This window comes from Myotis yumanensis, unplaced genomic scaffold (assembly GCF_028538775.1).
Source record: "Myotis yumanensis isolate MYYU_CA2020_CCGP unplaced genomic scaffold, mMyoYum1.0.hap1 SCAF_15, whole genome shotgun sequence".
NCBI classification, from domain to species: Eukaryota; Metazoa; Chordata; class Mammalia; order Chiroptera; family Vespertilionidae; genus Myotis; species Myotis yumanensis.
Genome location: NW_027223766.1, coordinates 20,751,443 through 20,769,841, shown reverse-complemented (window position 1 = coordinate 20,769,841; position 18,399 = coordinate 20,751,443). Strand labels below are relative to the sequence as shown.

At 38.6% G+C, this 18,399-nt stretch overlaps 1 long non-coding RNA gene across 1 annotated transcript in view; it reads right to left on the bottom strand.

Annotated features, from left to right (window-relative positions):
* The window catches only part of LOC138993130 (uncharacterized), a 332,737-nt gene extending 314,671 nt beyond the window's left edge, over window positions 1-18,066 (bottom strand). Inside the window, exon 1 of the long non-coding RNA XR_011468233.1 lies at window positions 17,979-18,066. This is a non-coding gene — a long non-coding RNA (uncharacterized lncRNA). The remainder of the gene's footprint in view (window positions 1-17,978) is intronic.
* Between the last annotated feature and the right edge of the window lie 333 nt (window positions 18,067-18,399).

Sequence of the window (18,399 nt, the reverse complement as noted above, 5' to 3'; positions counted from 1 at the left end):
AGGGAGGAAACATAACTTTTTTTATGTACTGGGAAACAAAAAAAATTCATATGACTCACTTTATTGAAATATTCTCTTTAATGTGGTGGTCTGGAGCCAAACCCACACTATGTCTGAGGTTGTCTGTATGCCCAGAATTGTACTAAGTATGTAGTATACAGGGTAGGGCAAAAGGAGGTTTACAGTTGTAAGTACATAAACACAGAGTTTATTCTTGTATTATTATTTATTAATTATGGTAATATTTTCCACACAAACAACTGTAAAACTACTTTTGCCCCACCCTGTACCATAGTGATCAACAGATATGATCCTAGTTCTCAGCAGCCTATCGCCTTCATTGTAAACATGTAAAGGCTAGAAATCTTTATGACCTCAAATTTAAGGATAAACTAATCACTCTCACTTATCAGTTAGGAAACGAAGATACAACTAATTAGTGGAAGAACCATAGCTTAAAGCCAGGTTTCTGGGTTACTAGCCCAGACTTTTTAGACTAAATTATCCCAAATCACTCTAGCATTACACCAACCTTAAAGGACATGCTAAGGGGGGAAAAGGTGTTGTTTTCCTTATTTGAAGATACCTGTTTTTACAATCATATCTTTACAGTCTTCTCCCAACCTCTGCTTTCCCCTATAGGCCTTCACTTGGCAAAGGCAGGGTGAACTGATTTCCCTATTCTCCTTTTCAATTCTTATCCTACAGTGAAAAATTACCATCCAAGAAGGGATAAAAACAGAACATAAGAAACACTAGGTAAGAATCTCACATATTCCTGGCATTCTTTTTATTCCTCCATAATGCTAACATAGTATCTTTTACAGAGTAGGTAATTAATAAAAGTTAAGTTTTTTTAAGTGTCCTTTTAGTAATAGAGTAATCTGCAAATTGAAAAAAATTAAATGCTTAAAACAGTTTATGAAAATTTACAGTAATAGACTTTTAACCTTTACACTAAGAAATTATTTTTGTGACTTTTAGGTTTCATAAATATTTAAGGCCCATATGGTGTATATGCAATATGTGTTTCTGAATCACCAGTATTGGAATTAATATATCAGTGGAGCACATGCTGACATTTCTACAGTTTCGGGTACATACTGCGCCTGACTTTTTCCACCATAGGGCAGCTGCTGAGAAGCAATGGCAAACCAACTAGACATGTTCTACACTATATCCTAAACCAGAGAAAACAATTTGAAAACTAAACTCTGATGTCTGGAAGAAGAGACTGTCTCATTTAACTCTCTTACTATGGGAGGTAGAACATCTTCACATACGATGTGATCTTTTGTTTAAGAGAGTTGGACCTGACTGAGGCCAGATCTTTGCAAAGGCTATTAGCTAAATAGCAGGACAGCACAGTCTTCCCACAGGGACTCCAAACAAAAGGTGATTAAATAAGCCTCAAGGTAAGGAGAAGGAGTCACAGCCTCTTTCCTGTATTTGGCCTTGATCAGGCTCGGATGCCTATACACACCCCACCCTTTGTACAGACACATACATTCATGCACCTCATGTTTGATCCTCTCACCTACTAGAGACACATAGAATTCTCTCCAACCACCGCTGGAGAAGGTACAGCTCCAGTAGTTCCTCCCATGCTTTATCTGTAGATGTAGACACCACTACAAAACACACTTGTGCAAAGAAAGCCATTATTATAAGTTTAATGTCCCAGGAGCTAGGCAACTGTTTACATTGGATCATTTTAATATTAGTTGAAAGAGAAGGGTGTGGTTGAGTCTATAGTTTGAGAGCCTTTTTCTGGTTGAGTAGATTATACTTCTAATTCTAGAGTATTTCTGTGAAAGAACAAGGGCACAGCATCCTCATTCTTGTTCTTGGTAGGTAATTTCATTCTCGGGTTGGAGAAAATCGCATCGTTCAAAATCTCTCAAACATCCCCTGCTCAATGAAGTTTTCCTTAAAGCCACCAGGAAGAATTAATTCTTCTGTAACTGTGTTAGTATATAGCACTTTTCTGTGTGTTCCTATTCAAATAGTCATGACTGTTTTTATATTTCCAAAGTGCCTTCTATGTATGTATAGATACTCTATAACTCACTGTTCTGTCTGTGATTTATCTGCTTACACATTTGTCTCCTTCTCTCCCCCCTCCCTTCACAAGGCAGTCTTGTTAGAACCGGGACGGAGACTATAGCCAATTTATCTTGGAATCTGCCAGTTACTCAGCAATCCCTCCAAGAGACTAAATGTTGTCACTGCCCTTGGGTTGGAAGGCCAGTCAATTAGACCTTGGCCTTTGTCTTGTCTACCTGACTTCTGCTAACTAGCCCTAGATCAAACTTCAGTATTTGTTGCCTTTGTTTCTTCCTCCTATGGTTTTTGGAGGAAAATACCTTTTTGCTTCCAGTTATAGAGTGGAACTATAATCACTTTGTAAGCACCACCCCCTCATATCGATCATGATTGGTATAAGCTTCCTAACTTGGGCCACATTCTCCTGATCAAAGTATTCTGTGTTCTTTGTACCATTTCTGTCTTGTTTCCTTTGGCCACTGCACCAGGGTCTGTTTCTAAGCCTGCTTTTAGGATCTTCCCTCTAGGATACTCTCCTTTTTACTTCCTGTCTTCTCCTAGCTCCTTAATAAACCCCGGGACTCAATGGATCTATAATCCATCCTCACGTCTCACCTTTCACCTTCTTTTTTATTATTTTTCAGCTCTAAGAGTCAATGAGTATGTCACAATTTTATCACACCTATTCTCTCACCAAAGCACCTGCCCTCACCTCCATGAGAACTTTCTCCTAACTTTACAATAGACCCATTCATTACATTATAATGCAAAATTGCATATCAGAGAAAAAAGACCTCTACCGCTTCCGTTACACATTTTCAAATACTTTATATTATACATTGACAATTCCATCATTCTTCCTAGATCCTTATTGTGGTAGAAGGAGGGACTTTAGGGTCAAAGAAGTCTGAGTGGAACCCCAGCATTGTCATCTTGCTTAAGTTATTTACCATCCCTGCACCTTCATTTACTCATCAGTAATTTGGGAGTAAAAAACACCCAACTATCATATTATTTTGAAAGTTTAAGATTATATGACACATGGTGGGCACTCAATAAATGGTTAACTATTTGTAGTCAAGAAAAAAAACTTCTACTTAATGAATGGGGAATAGTCAATTTGTGTCCACAGAAAGTCTAAATGAAAAAAAAAAAAATGACATTCAAAATCAGTTCCATCATAATGTCCTCCAAACCTAAAATTCTATGCATTCTGTCTAAATTTGATATGCTTTCTTTCCCATTTTCATAAAAATCACCTGCATATGAAGAGATAATTTGGGCCAATTTATTAAAAAACCAGGACGCCTAGAATGAACTATTTACCAGAACTATCTGCATTTCCCAACCCTGCATACTGCTCTGTCTCTGTAAACAGTGGTGTTGCCATTGCTCCTCCTAGAGTAAAGATTTAACTGCTACATAAATATGGCAGGGTCCAATGAAAGCTATTTAATTAATTCAGAAAACAGATTGCTTTTGAGTCAAATCTCCACCATCCTGATAAGAGACAGCCTGAAAGTATAGCCACAAATTTGCTGCAAGCTCACAGTGCTTGCTACCCGGCTATGGACATAAAGAAAACACCATTGATTTTATAAATCAATAAAATGAATACTGTGAGTCAATAAAATTAGAATGGTGACAAAGGTCATGTTCTGGTTCTCCAACTTTTTGTTTGATTCTGCCATGTTCAAGCACTCAAGCTCAATAGCTGCCATGAATAGCACTGAGGGAAAGATGACTGAAGAGATCCCCTATCAAAGAAAGGGCTTTGGCAATCTTGAGTCTTTTGGGGTGCACTACAAGAGAAAGGATTCCAAAAATATTATCCCTTAAAGTGTACCTGTTCCAAGTGTTTTATAATTCACACCTACTCCCTGCCCACCTCTCATAATATATTTCTTGTATAAAGTCAGCCCTAGACAGATACTTTAAGAAACACTCTCCTAGCAAGAGCTTCTCATCCATTCATTTATTCACTCACTCATCAATATTCATTAAGAGCTTTCTATGGGCCAGATACTAAGCTGTGGATACAATGAAGTATAAGAAAGACAGTGCCCTTGTCCTCCAATAGGGGCAACAAACTCTTACAATAGAGTGCTAGGATTCAGTGAGGTCAAAGGCTCACAGATGAAATATCTGCAAAAGCCTCCTAACATTTCCACTGAAACCTGAGGAATGAACAGACAGTAGCCAAGTGAAAAGGAAGAGTTGAGAGATGAGACTGGAAGTAAGCAGACACCAGGATTTTGAACTCATCTCAAGGTGTTGAAACTTTATAATAAATGTAATGGGGAGACCCTGGATGATTGGAATGGGGATAATGTAGTTAAGAATATTGTTTTATTTTTTGTTGTATTTCCTGATTTTCCCATCATATACATATATATAGATTTTACAATAAGAAAGATAGTAGCAATTACATTTAAGTTTTAATTCATTGAGGTAAGAGAAGTACAACATAATAGCAAGAAAGTAAGGCCAAGTCAGAAATGAGATTGGCAATTTTTTAAAACTGTGTATTGTTATAGTCTTACTAGAGATAGATGATAAATTTTGCTCTAAACTTATTAGAAACCAGTCAAGAGGGAAAATCTATTAGTTTCATAATACACAAGGTTCACAAATAGGAAGGCCAGAATGGCTAGAAAGGAATGAGTGGGGAGAAAAGGAAAAAACTAGAAGGGGTCGGAGGTAGGCAGATCATGTAGGGAATTGGGGGTTATTGCAAGGACTCTGGATTTTATTTCGAGTGTGATAAAAGCTTTGTGTGGGTTTGAGCAGTGGAGCCCTGCAATTTGATTTACATTTTAATAGCTCACTGGCAGCTCTGTGGAGGATGGGCTATGATTGGAGAATAGGCCAGTCAAGAATAGAAATAAGGATACCAGTTTGAAAACTATTGCAGTAGATCAAGAGAGAAATTATGGTGGCTCAGTATAAGAGGATAGTGCGAAAGATAGAGAAAAGTCACCAGATTTAGGAAATATTTTGAAGAGAGAAATAATAGGGTTTGTGGGTGGGTGGATGGGTGGGTGGGTGGGTGGATGGATGGATGGATGGATGGATGGATGGATGGATGGATGGATATGGGGTAAGAAAGAAAAGACTTCAGGTGAATGAATGTATGTGTCATACTGAGAGGGGGAAATTGGGAGGATTTGGCAGAGGGTAGGTTTCAAAGAGGGTAGAAACTCAAGGCCTCTGTGTTGGACATATTAAATTTGAGATGCCTTTTGCACATCTGTGTGTGAAAAGAGGCTCATTAACAAAAACAAGTCCATATTTCATGGAATGTGAAGAAATTTGGTAAGAAATTTGAAGACATAACTTGATGCTAAAAAACCTTTGGCTATCTCTGCTAAGTGTAAAAGGCTCCTGAACACCCTCGCCATTAACTTTATTTGCTAGAACATGGCAATTCTCAGTCCCCAGATTCTGGTTTTACAAATCTGAGAAGCTTCTGCAGAGCCTCTAAGAAAGCTCCTTCTTCACTCATTTTCCTTCAGATCATCCTAAGAATGTTTCCTCCTGCCTTGCTTCCTGCAGCCTCCTGTATCATCTTGGACTCATCACTGAGAACATTTTCCTTTGGGTCTAGGAATTCATCTTTGACTCTCATGATAACCTTGGCCCTAAGATTTTAGTTCTTACTATCAGACAGGAGAAGTAGGCCTTCCATAACTGATCCTGAAATAGTTATCTCTGGGCCCTGCTCAAGTGTCACCTGGCAAAAGAAGTTGCCTATAAGAAATTCTAAGGTGAATGAACCAAGCCCTTTTCATGGATCAAAATTGTAGGGTTGTGTTTTTCATGAGAATCAAACAATATAATGGATTAGAAAAGCAATTTTAATGAACTCTGATGTTACTCTCCACTGTGGCAGACATTCAATGCTAAATAATAATAATAATAATAATAACAGCTACTACAATGAGAATCTACTCTATGCTAGGCACTATACCAGATGCTTTGGACATGTCATAATACTGAATGATTGAAAGCAGTTCTAAATCCTAAGAATTATCTCTATGTACGAAAAGGAGATTAAGGTTCAGAGTGGCTAAGAAATTCACTCAAGCTCACACAACTAATAGATGATGGAATCATCATTAGAAACTAGCTCTTTCTTACTCTACGGCTATGCTTTGAGATCCCAAATTGTTCCCATCAAACTGGTTGGCTCTATACTGCTCTAAATATAGCAGCTAGAGAAAAAAGTTTATTGACTTACAAATTGAGACAAGCATGAGGCTTTGAAATGCCAAAATTCTCAATGAGATATAACTATAAAACTGGCTTAACAACATAAAACCTTTGAGAGAAATATTTGTGGGGCAGAAGAAATGGAAACTTAAAAATCAAAATTTTATCTAACCTTTTGTTGATGGCCAAGATGATAGTCACAGAAAGAAAGAGGTGTCTCCTCAAACAAACACAGGAAATAGCTCAGGCTCCCCAAATGCTTTATTCCTTCAACAATTATTAATAATCTGCCAATGACTGATATCATTCAAAGATGTTTCACTCTAGAAAGTTCACAAACCAATAGGAGAAAAAATAATAAAATATATTTGCGAAGAAGTCTATATCAAAGTATGCACAAACCAGAGGATGGGGCAGCAACCTCCTCCTGGAACAGAGATGGCAAAGAGGCAATGTCCCATGTAGGAGGTCAAAAAATGCTGATATTGGCCAATTTGAGCATTAGAAAACAATCTGACAGCAAGAAAAGACAATAGATTAGAACAGGGTAAGAAGGGAGAACAGTGAGAAGGCTATCATAATATTCCACAAGAGGAGGTGAATGTCTGAACTAAAACAATTATCCCATGGATAGAGAGGAGAAAATGGATTCTTGCGATATTTACACGGTGTAAATTTTTTAAACCCTACTTCCTGCCTAATATTCAGAGAAAGAAAAGAACCATGGATAATGAGAAAGATTCTGGGTTGAACATTGGTGTTGGTTAGAGCATTCAAGATGCAATTTATACATTCAATGCCTTAGTTTCAGTTTTCTATGATATTTAGCCCTGCTTTCTTCTAATGCAAATCCAATTGCCTTTATTGAATTTTTTCAAATGACATCTTGAGGGAGGCTGCAAACAAGTCCAGCAGAAAAGACTTTTCCTAAGAAGAATAGCCAATAATACTTTAATGTCAAAACTCCAGTAAGATTTAGATGTGTTTCCTGGATGATTGCTTAAATGAGGTATCATATGCAAACTGCAAATAAAGTCCCTAGCATATTAGAGGTGCTCAATAAATGTTAACTATTTTGCCATTAAGACTTAGTCATCAACATTGATCACAGGCTTTCTCTAGATGGTTAATTAATCATCAAGTATTTCTAGCAACATGCACTTATTGAATATGTGCACAGCTCTCTGCAGGCAATACTCCCTGCCACGTAGTTTGTCTGGAGTTGATTCCTGGCCCATACCAACACCTTTGCAAAGATAGGGTAAAACAATGAGGAGGGCATCAGCCTAGGAATCAAGAGATCCAGGTTGCAGGACCTGAAGAGCATGATGTTAATGCACTTATTTTACAGTGGAGGAGACAGGCACTGCTCCCTCTTCATTCAACTGGTTAGAAATGGAGCAAAGCCTTAGAAATGGGAGCTGAAGGCTTGGGGGTGGGGTGAGAAAAGGCAATTGGGGGGAAAAGGAGACATATGTAATACTTTCAACAATAAATATTTATTAAAAAAAAAAAAAAGAAAAGAAAAAGAAATGGGAGCTCCCAATCCTCATTCAGTGCCTTTTCCATGACACCATGTACAAGTAAAACCCATTTACCCTGGAAGACTACCACGGTGTCTAAGTTATTTAATGCTCAGATGATACTATTATAAGTTAATTCCTGCAAACCTGAAACAATACTATTAATAAAAGACTAATATGTAAATTGACCGAATGGCAGAATGACAGGTCGCTATGATGTGCACTGGCCACCAGGGGGCAGACGCTCAATGCAAGAGCAGTCCCCTGGTGGTCAGTACACTCCCACAAGGGGAGCGCTGCTCAGCCAGAAGCCGGGCTCACAGCTGGCGAGTGCAGCGGCGATGGCAAGAGCCTCTCCTGCCACCACAGCAGCACTAAGGATGTCCGACTGCCGGATTGTGAGAGGGCGCAGGCCGGGCTGAGGGACCCGCCCCCTGTGAGTGCACAAATTTCATGCACCAAGCCTCTAGTTCCTTATAATTAGCTTAAGCAGGTCAGATCCAACCAGCTCCATTTAAACCCCTACGTGCTGATTCACATGTGACTCTGCCATGCCTTCAGACACTGTGTACATATTAGAAACTGAAGATGAGCGCTCGTTTAAACTCATTGTGATTTTTCTGATTTCTACCTAAAAGGCAAAAGAAAGTACATACTTATTGCACACACATACACTCAAAAACACATACAAATCTTAAGCCTCATTGGTGAAACCAGTAGAACTTAACATTTTCTACCCAAAGTTCCACTGTGATTTGGTTACCTTGAAACCAGCATTCAGCCATCCAAGAAACTCATCTGTGTTTGTTTGTTTGTTTGTTTGTTTGTTTGTTTGTTTTTAATATATTTTTATTGATTTCAGAGAGGAAGGGACAGGCAGAAAGAGATAGAAACATCAATGATGAGAGAAAATCATTGATCGTTTGCCTCCTGCACACCCCCTACTGGGGATCAAGCCCACAACCCGGGCATGTGCTCTTGACTGGAATCGAACCTGGGACCCTTCAGTCTGCAGGCTTACGCTCTATCCACTGAGCCAAACCAGCTAGAGCCTCATCTGTGTTTTGAATCTTCCAGGTACACATCTGAACAACCCAAATATTGAGGTACATTATATATAAACACAAAACTTCTGCATTTTTAGTATGTCTGAGTGTGAAGCCTTGAAAACTGAATTTTAAAAAGGGTATTTATTAGCAATGTCCAAACCTATTAATTAACTAATGTTTATAATCTCCTTTGCAAGTAAGCAATTTAATCTTCATTTATCAGATGGAGAAATTAAAGTCAAAGAGCTATACTGTTTCACCTGAGATTTGATTCCAAATAAAACTCAAGATGTAAAGATTATTGGACTACTATTTTGAGAACTGAACATTAGATTACTATTCTGAAAAACAATCAAGTGAGTATGTGCTCTTATTGTTTCTTTTTCTATGTTCCCCATAGTAATTCTCAATCCTTAGTTTTTTTTGTGTGTTTTTTTTTAATATATTTTATTGATTTTCTACAGAGAGGAAGGGAGAGAGATAGAGAGCCAGAAACATCGATGAGAGAGAAACATCGACCAGCTGCCTCCTGCACATCTCCCACTGGGGATGTGCCCGCAACCCAGGCACATGCCCTTGACCGGAATCGAACCTGGGACCCCTCAGCCCGCAGGCCGACGCTCCATCCACTGAGCCAAACCGGTTTCGGCTCAATCCTTAGTTTTGAGCAATACTGCAAACAGGAATTTATATCCAAAATCCTAATATATATATATATATATATTTAGAGAGAGAGAGAGAGAGAGAGAGAGAGCGAGCAAATACTTGGTGTGATGTGCACTGTTAATGCCTATCCAAAACCAGTACATTAAATTTTAATGTTCTATCTTTCATGTTTCTATCTTCATTTACTAAGTCATTTTAATCACTAAAATACTTTAATTTTAAAAATACTACTCTATTTTCTTTTTTTTAATATATTTTATTGATTTTTTATAGAGAGGAAGGGAGAGGGATAGAGAGTTAGAAACATCGATGAGAGAGAGAAACATCGATCAGCTGCCTCCTGCACACCCCCTACTGGGGATGTGCCCGCAACCAAGGTACATTCCCTTGACCAGAATCAAACCTGGGACGCCTGAGTCCGCCGGTCGACACTCTATCCACTGAGCCAAGCCAGTTAGGGCAGTACTACTCTATTTTCATTTTAACCTACAGTTCCTCTGAGTTTTTAGCTCAATAAAAGAAATTCTTGAATTACTTACATTAAGGTCTTTTTGTTGTTGTTTATTTTTTTTCAAAAATAGTCTTTGTATGTGAGTAATAGTCATTTAAGTATTTATTATGAAAATCTTGAAAGAAAACTAGTATTTCAATAAGAAACTAGAAGTATTAATTTAACCTGAAGCTAAATGTTTTCTAACTTAGCATTTTTAAATGTTTATGCTTTATATTATTTATCATTTTCAAGGTGTTTTACCAATATTAATTAAATTTTACAGGTCCCATTAGAATCAGGATTATTACTCTCATGATAAGAAAGCTGAAGCAGCCCGGCCGGCATGGCTCAGTGGTTGGGCATCGACCTATGAACCAAGAGGTCACAGTTTGATTTCAGGTCAGGGCACATGCCAGGGTTGTGGGCTCGACCCTCCCCCACCCCCACCCCCCCCACCCCCAGTGTGGGCGTGCAGGAGGCAGCCAACCAATGATTCTCTCTCATCATTGATGTTTCTATCTCTCTTTCCCTCTCTCTTCCTCTCTGAAATCAATAAAAGTACTTTTTTTAAAAAAAAGCTGGAGCAGAGAATTACATTCAATATACTAAAAGTATACTCAGAGAAAACTCCATGCAATAGAGGTATATTACTAGCATACTCTTATTTTCCCTTTCTTTGGGAATTAAGCACTAAATACCAAACATTTAATAAGTGCAACATAGTGAACTGAGGGCTTGAAAGAGCTAATTCTGCTGCTAAATGATGCCTATCCTGAATAAAGTACTAGCTCAAGCCCTCAGTTTCACACACATGATTTAATTAACTAGATTGTGCATTAGTATGTGAAACAGGATAGAGGGGGAAAGCTTTTTAAAAATAAATATTTAAAAACTGGGTGGGGGTGAGGAAAAGGAATCATCACATCCTCAAATTAAATTTCTGAATGGAACTCCCATTTGACCCAGTGATCCTTCTTCTAGGAATATATCCCACGAAACTAGAAACACCAACCAGAAAGAATATATGCACCCCTATGTTCACAGCAGCACAATTTACAATAGCTAAGATTTGGAAACAGCCTGAGTGCCCATCAGCAGATGAGTGGATTAAAAGACTGTGGTACATCTATAAAATGGAATACTATGCTGCTGTAAAAAGGAAGGAACCCCTACCATTTGCAACAGCATGGATGGACCTGGAGAGCATTATGCTAAGCGAAATAAGTCAGTCAGAGAAAGATAAATATCACATGATCTCACTCAGTTGTGGAATATAATGAACATAAACTGATGAACAAAAACAGATCCAGAGACAAAGCATTGATCAGATGCTCAAACTTCAGAGGGAAGGTAGGGGAGGGTGGCGGTAAGGAGGAGAGATCAACCAAAGGACTTGTATGCATGCATATAAGCCTGACCAATGGACATAGACACCAGGGGGGTGAGGGCATGAGTGGGGGGTGGGGGAGCAATGGGGGGATAAGGACACATATATAATACCTTAATAAAGTAAAAAAAATTTAAAAATTAAATTTCTGAAAAGCATCATTGTTAGTGCCTTTACCCAATTTCTCTCTTTCACAGTTTAATATAACATAAAATACCAAGCCATGTTTTTATATGTATGTAAATAGGTTTGGCCCCAAACCTATCAATTCACACACCTCTAAATCGCAACCCAAGTCAATATCCTGGTCTGTCCAAGGCATTGTGGATGAACTGAACAGTTTGAGCCAAAGAATAGAGCTTTGGCGTGAGGTCTGCCCCTCTGACCGAGTATGAAATAACCACAGAGAGGAGAGGAGAGAGAAAGATGAGTCTGGGAAAACACCTGGTGATTAAACACTTAGATTTGTCATAAATGATTATGAGGGAAATCAATTATGTGAGATATTTCTGATTTGAGAAAAAGAAAATAGATTCTGGAGATAAGCTCATTGGAATTCTAATCAGGACTCCAAAATGTGTTAGCTGTGTGACTCCTGGTCATGTTATATAACCCTCCAGAGCTTCAGTTTACTAATCTCTAAAATGAAGAAAAATTAATCCTTGCCTTCAAGGGTTCTGGTGAGAATATATGAAATAATGTGCTGTGAGGGAGCCTGCTAGAACACATGACGTATAGGAAACCCAACCAATGTCATGTCTCTTTCCTTCCCGTCTTCCCACCATATTAGTTAAAGGTTGGAGGATCCACAGACAACCTCTCTTACAACCCAACAATTCTATCTCCCGGGCAATTCATATTTTGAGTCTCCTTAATCTCTTGATCCATCTATTGACGTACATTACCAAACAAGATACAGTGTAAAGTTGCACAATTATTTCTCCTAGCTTATTTTTCTTGTTTTGATGTTCCAAAAATGTCTTGATAACCATGTTTATGTAAGTACTAGAAGCCCGGTGCATGAAATTCTTGCAGAGATGCTGTCCCTAGACCTGGCTGGTGATCAAAGCACCAGCATATGCATGGAAGGGCAGGTCCCAGCTGACCTCTGGGCCCTGGGCAGCACCTGGGCCCCCAGACCCTCACACACCTCCCTCTGCCTGAGTCATTGGCCCCACCTGGCTCCCTCAGCACCTGGGAGCCGGGTGGCAGCCCTGCCCCCTGCTGCTGCCACTGGTCGCCATCTGCGGGGGTATTGAGCCCCGCTTGCATTTGCCTTGGCCTGGCACCACCCACTCACCTGCTCCACCATCCCTGCTGCAATCCCACTCTTGTCGGGCCAGGAGTGCCTCCACTGCCACCCGCTGCAAGCACTGCGTCACCGACGCCCGCCATGTTCTGTGCCACCCCCTGGTAGTCAGTGCATGTCATAGGGAGCGGTCAAACTCCCGGTAGAGGGAACAATTTGCATATTAGGCTTTTATTATATAGGATGGTATGCATTCCAACTTTAAACTAAGGACATTCCCATATCTCCACAACTACTCCTACCAGTATGTCTCCTCTCCCCGTCTCTCTATCTTGTTCTCTCTCACCCTCTGCATGCTTACATATACCCAGACATGTACACACACTGCAGAAGGGGATGGGAACACGATCAAAATAGCACTATCCAGGAATGGCAGCTCGTTCCTTTTCTTCCCAAATCCAGAAGAACTTCTAAAACGAAGAGGGCACCTAAAGGTCAGCAGTTGTGTTTGGAAGTCCCAGAGATATGCCTCCAATTAGCAAACTTCAGGACACCTGCAGTCCGCCCTGGAAGTAAACCGCACCTGCAGCCTGGTCTTTCCCAGGCCTTCGGCCAGACCTCTCCACTCCAGGGTGAGGCTTTGAGCACGTACAGTCATCTAAGACATTTAGGTTCTTCGAAGAGTGCAGCATTCAGAAGAAAGAAATAGGAGAAAAAAAAATGAGTAAAGACACTTCATTTCAGCCCTTACCTGACCAGTTTTAAAGTATACCTAACAGAGCAAATAAACCACTAGCAGGGTATGTATCTATCCACGGGGCTTATTCCACACCACTGTAGTCAGAGAGGGAGAGAAGAAGAGAAGGAGGAAGAGGAGGAGGAGAGAAAGAAGAAGAGGTGAAGGGAGAGGACAGGAAAGCTTAATCACAAAGCTCATTTTCTTTAAAGCTGTAGGGACCATCAGTATTACTGTTAGCAAACCCAGGTCCACACCAAAGCGTGAAACTGGTATTATCCTAGCACTTTGAAGCAACTGTGGCTCTGCTCCTGAGAGCATGGTCCTTCACAAAAAGCCCAAGGAACCTGTCAGGCCAGGCTCAGCCTTTCTGGCCTCGCCCCACAGCCCCAGTCTCAGTTCCTCCCAGGTTGCCCCAGAATGCCTTGTCCTGGCTAAGCTCTAGGGTGTATGTGTAAGTACAACCAAAGCTGCTTGTTTCTAGGCCTCAGGGGATCCCCGGCCCACCTTGGGATAACAAGCAGCTGAGATAGAGTCAGATTTCAGCTGGCTGGTTTTATCAATGGTACCTTTCATAAAGAGCTAGAGTATCTACAAAAACTCGTGGGACATTCAGAAACTTCAGTTCACCGTGGTCTTCAGAAAACTGAAGTTTGATGAAAGCTAATTGCAATGCAGTGTCATTACATATTTTCCTTCACTTTGGCTAGTGCCTTTTCCCCTCTAATGTTTTTTCCTTACAAAATATGTTCAAGTAAGTGTTCTCAGGTTTTAATTTTAAATATGGTATCCATGCATCAGCAATGTATGTGTAACTACTGGGAAATAAAACATCATGCACATACATAAAACATAACATAATATTGCAGCAGATCAGCATGAACTCCAAAGGGCCTGTCTTGACGTGAGACCTGAGTCCTTCTCGGGCCTCTTGATGCCTTTGTCGTCGGGTACAGAACAGATGATTTTTACCAGCGCTTAATTTTCATGGGGTCTCTTAGGCATTTTGAGTGGAGAGGCAGGAGAATCACAGAAAAAGAAAAGCTAGAAAAATGGATCTTCTTCTGGTACAGGGAGACTGGTTCAGTAGAGTCTACTGCCCACCCCTCCTCCTCTCCAACCCCACTACCCCCATTAGTATTCCCACAAAAGCAATAAATCATGTAAGGGGAACTAGAGGAGTTCAAGGACATGGAGCTACATCCTAACCCCTAACAGCACACACACACAAAAAGCAAACAAAAGTACTTTAGTCCTTTGCCATAACCTCAACACAGCTAGTTTTCTATAGTACCTTCAGATTTCCTCCTTCTATTAAAGAAATACTTGCGTCAACCTTATTGACTCAGCCTCTGATTGCTAAGGTAAATATCTATCTTATAATTTTATTTCGTAGGCATGTCTAAAACTTAGCTCTCATTTAAAAATTACCATATAGGGAGTGCTGAATAATTCCTTTTAAACTTAAAATTAAACTGCTACAAAGCAATGAAATTTAAATAGTTCACACACACACACCGTCAAAGCCTTTTGTGAAATTCTCTAGAATATTCTGCTTTGTCACAAATGGTTATAAAAGCAGATAGATTTCTGGGTGGAAAAATGTTGCCTAAGCCAAAATGGACTTATCAGCATATGTATCAAAATGTAATTAGTTGATGGAAATGTTAAACTAAGAAGAACTGTGGAAATAATTTGGGGGATAAAGTTTCGTTCAGAAGCTTGACTTTCCTTTGTTTTCAAAAAATGAGATGCCATATCATGGTCTATACAGAAATACATCAGGGATGCTTAGATGGGATGCATGTAACCCTAATGAAACTTTTCCATTAAAAATTACCTTTGGTGTACTCATGAAGTATTTAATTCAAAGCATCAAATAAACACATATCGTGTGAGATTCTAGTTTCCTAACTATAACTTTGAATCTCTAGTGAGGTGGAAGTTTATAAATAAATAAGTACCAGGTTGAGTCTCTCCACAGAAGTCTTAGGAACCAGATTCTTTGGCAACAGGGTGAATCATAGGGGGCAAGTCAAATTTCAATCAGTTCCTTTTCACCTTCTCTCTATCATGAAAAACCATATTGATTTATTTTTAGATAAAAGAAAAAGCAGCATGTATTAAGGCAACATTTGGTAGAGTTTACATTTATACTTCATGATAACCTATTGATACTATACTTTGTCAAATCATGTTGATATAAATTGGAACTGAATTTGACAAATTCTGTCAAGATGGAAAAACTTCTGAATTATATGCATCTGTCAGGAAGGAAAACAAATGCAAAAATGAAAATATGTTTCAAAATAAGCTTACCAGATTGTGTATACTTTTCATTTTATAGCCACATAGGCTTTGCTATCTAACCTTCATTTGAATTAAGATGCACAAGTTCTATCAAGATATTTCTTTCCTTCTGTAGTTGAGATTTATTTAAATATGTCATATTTTTTCAATATCTAAATGGATTTCTTTAAGGCAAAAAAAATGTTTTTCCATAATGTAGATTACTTACCTATAAAGTAATTTTTATGATGTGCTAAATCTATTATGTAATGTTCAGGTTTTTGTTACAGATGTATTTTCTTTTTAAAAAAAAATGCAACAGTGTGTATATAGTACCAAATAAATGTACTTTGGAATAACAATGATTTCATAAAGATATACCAAATTTAATAAGTATTGCTTCCATGGTAAATAATATCAACAAATAACATTTCTCTATTTTAAACATTTGCTGAATATAATGTTTATGTATTCTTCTTTTCCCCTTTGCCAAATGTGGAAGCTATTCCAATTTCCATACAAATTCACTGGTATGTTTAAGGGAATGTCATTACAATGTTATTTATCTAATTTCTTAGAAAAAAAAAAAAAACACAGAAAGAAAGAATAGGATTTTGAGTCTATAAATAAGTGTTAAAATGATGTGCTATGTGGTGCTATGTGACATATTATAGATAGATAGATAGATAGATAGATAGATATTCAAAGTATTATATATTATGATTAAAGCCTTTTTCAACTATTTGCTTATTCAGTAGAACTCATTCAGAAGATAATCTGTGAATAATTAGTCCCATTTAGTACATGCCTTCAGTTTACAAGTAAAAATACACATACAAATGGAATGTTGTTTCCTTTAAGCAAATTAGAAAGCAAAAATACTAAAAGGAAAAGCGTGAAATAAAATTGTCATGTCGTACAAATGAATTTGTTGAATGAATATAGTCTGCATATCCACATCCTTAACACTGTTCTGAAACAGTGGCGGTTTCTCTAGCAAATATGTGTTTTAAAAGAATAATCCTGAAAAAGCAATGCATTTTAGGTGACACGTTGTTTTGTCTTAAACATATTCCTACTCTTTTTCTGAATGACCTTATTTGCTCGTTTGGGAGACAACTTATAAAAGAATTATTCATTGTTTCCTATGCATAAATTTTAAAAATAATTCACCACACTTAACCAAATTATTTTCAAAGTATATGCAGAAAGAAAAGAATACTTAACTTTCCCCTGCCTACATGTGAGAGCTTGTCAGCATTGGACTCCAAGGCCTTTAATCCCAGGCTTTAAATAATGCAGATAACAGTTGATTACTCCATTGCAAGAACCGTTGAGCTCTGCAAAATCTGAGTAACACAATATTTTCTACATAAAAAGCCAATCTCAAATACTAGGCATCTAAGTAAAATAGATCCTGAGACCAAACCATGCAACCCATTTTTGCCTTTAGTACATAAACTCTGGTACATACTGGTGTCGTTTACTACCAAGTAATTCTGCCTCCTTGCCTTCATTACCAAGCCATCTAGTTCTACAGCTTAATTTGCTGAACTCACAGTCCATACATTTTCTGGATTTAAAGGACTCTTTGAGTCATAACAAGTGAAATGCTTAGTTATGTTACACGGGGATCCAAAAGTGCACACAAACAAAATTTTAAACTTAAAAAGAATACTGCTTTGACATTCACTTCTATTTCTTTAGGAAAATAATTGTTTTATGTCTCTTGACAACCATGATTCAATATCTGCTCCCTCTTTTCACTTGTACACATCAGCCCTTACAAAGGAGCTTTGCTCACTTGGCTAAATTACAACTTGAGTAATGCAAAACAGACAGACTAACCAGGAAATATTGGCTTTCAACCTCAAATCAAAAAGTGACAAAATTTTGCCATCAAAAGTATCTAGCTGAGTCCCAAATGGATGAAATTCATCCATAAAGCTGATGGATATAACACTTCACTTTGATGTATATGAGTATCCATATATGTCTGAGCATGTATTCATAATTATCATGTAACCAGATAAATGAAAGAAATACAATTAGGTTGCAAACATCAAATAAACTGCAAAAAATAAATGATCAAAGTTCAGCCAAGAACCCAGATTGTAGTGGCATGGAGCATTCGGAATCATTTTCTTCTCGAAAACTATTCATCACATTCTTTTCTCTAAATCCCTGTCTAAACATAGGAATAATCAGTCCCTCTTGATCCTAGCAAAGCAAGTTTAGTCGTTTACTACACCCAGAATGAAACATCATGAAGTAGAAAATCTATAGATTGCATTCAGCATCACCAATAAGTATCACTGCGGCCCATACCATTTGGAAACCAGTCCTCACATGACTACTGGCCTGACACCTCATCCATCAGCAGGGTGCCCAGAGCAGAGCTGGACAGTCTTCCTTGTGCCATCTCCAGAGTGGAGGCCCAGCTGGGAAACAGGCTTCTCTTCCAATGGCAATTAGATCTTTAAGATCAGGCCTGAGCAATTTGACCTAACGCCATCCTTCCTCGCAACAAAGTCTCCAAAAAAATCTTCGGAGGAAGCCACCACGGAGAGTGAGGCAACCGAGGAGAAATCCAGGTCTCCGCGGCCTGATTAGAAAGTTTGTTGTGTCAAATAAACTTTGGCCACTGGAGGAAAGGATCCTATGGTTGCTCTGGCTTTAGAAAGATTTGTCCAGGGCTCCTCAATCTTCTTTTCACCCTTCTCTCTCTCTCCCTCTCTCTCTCTCTCTC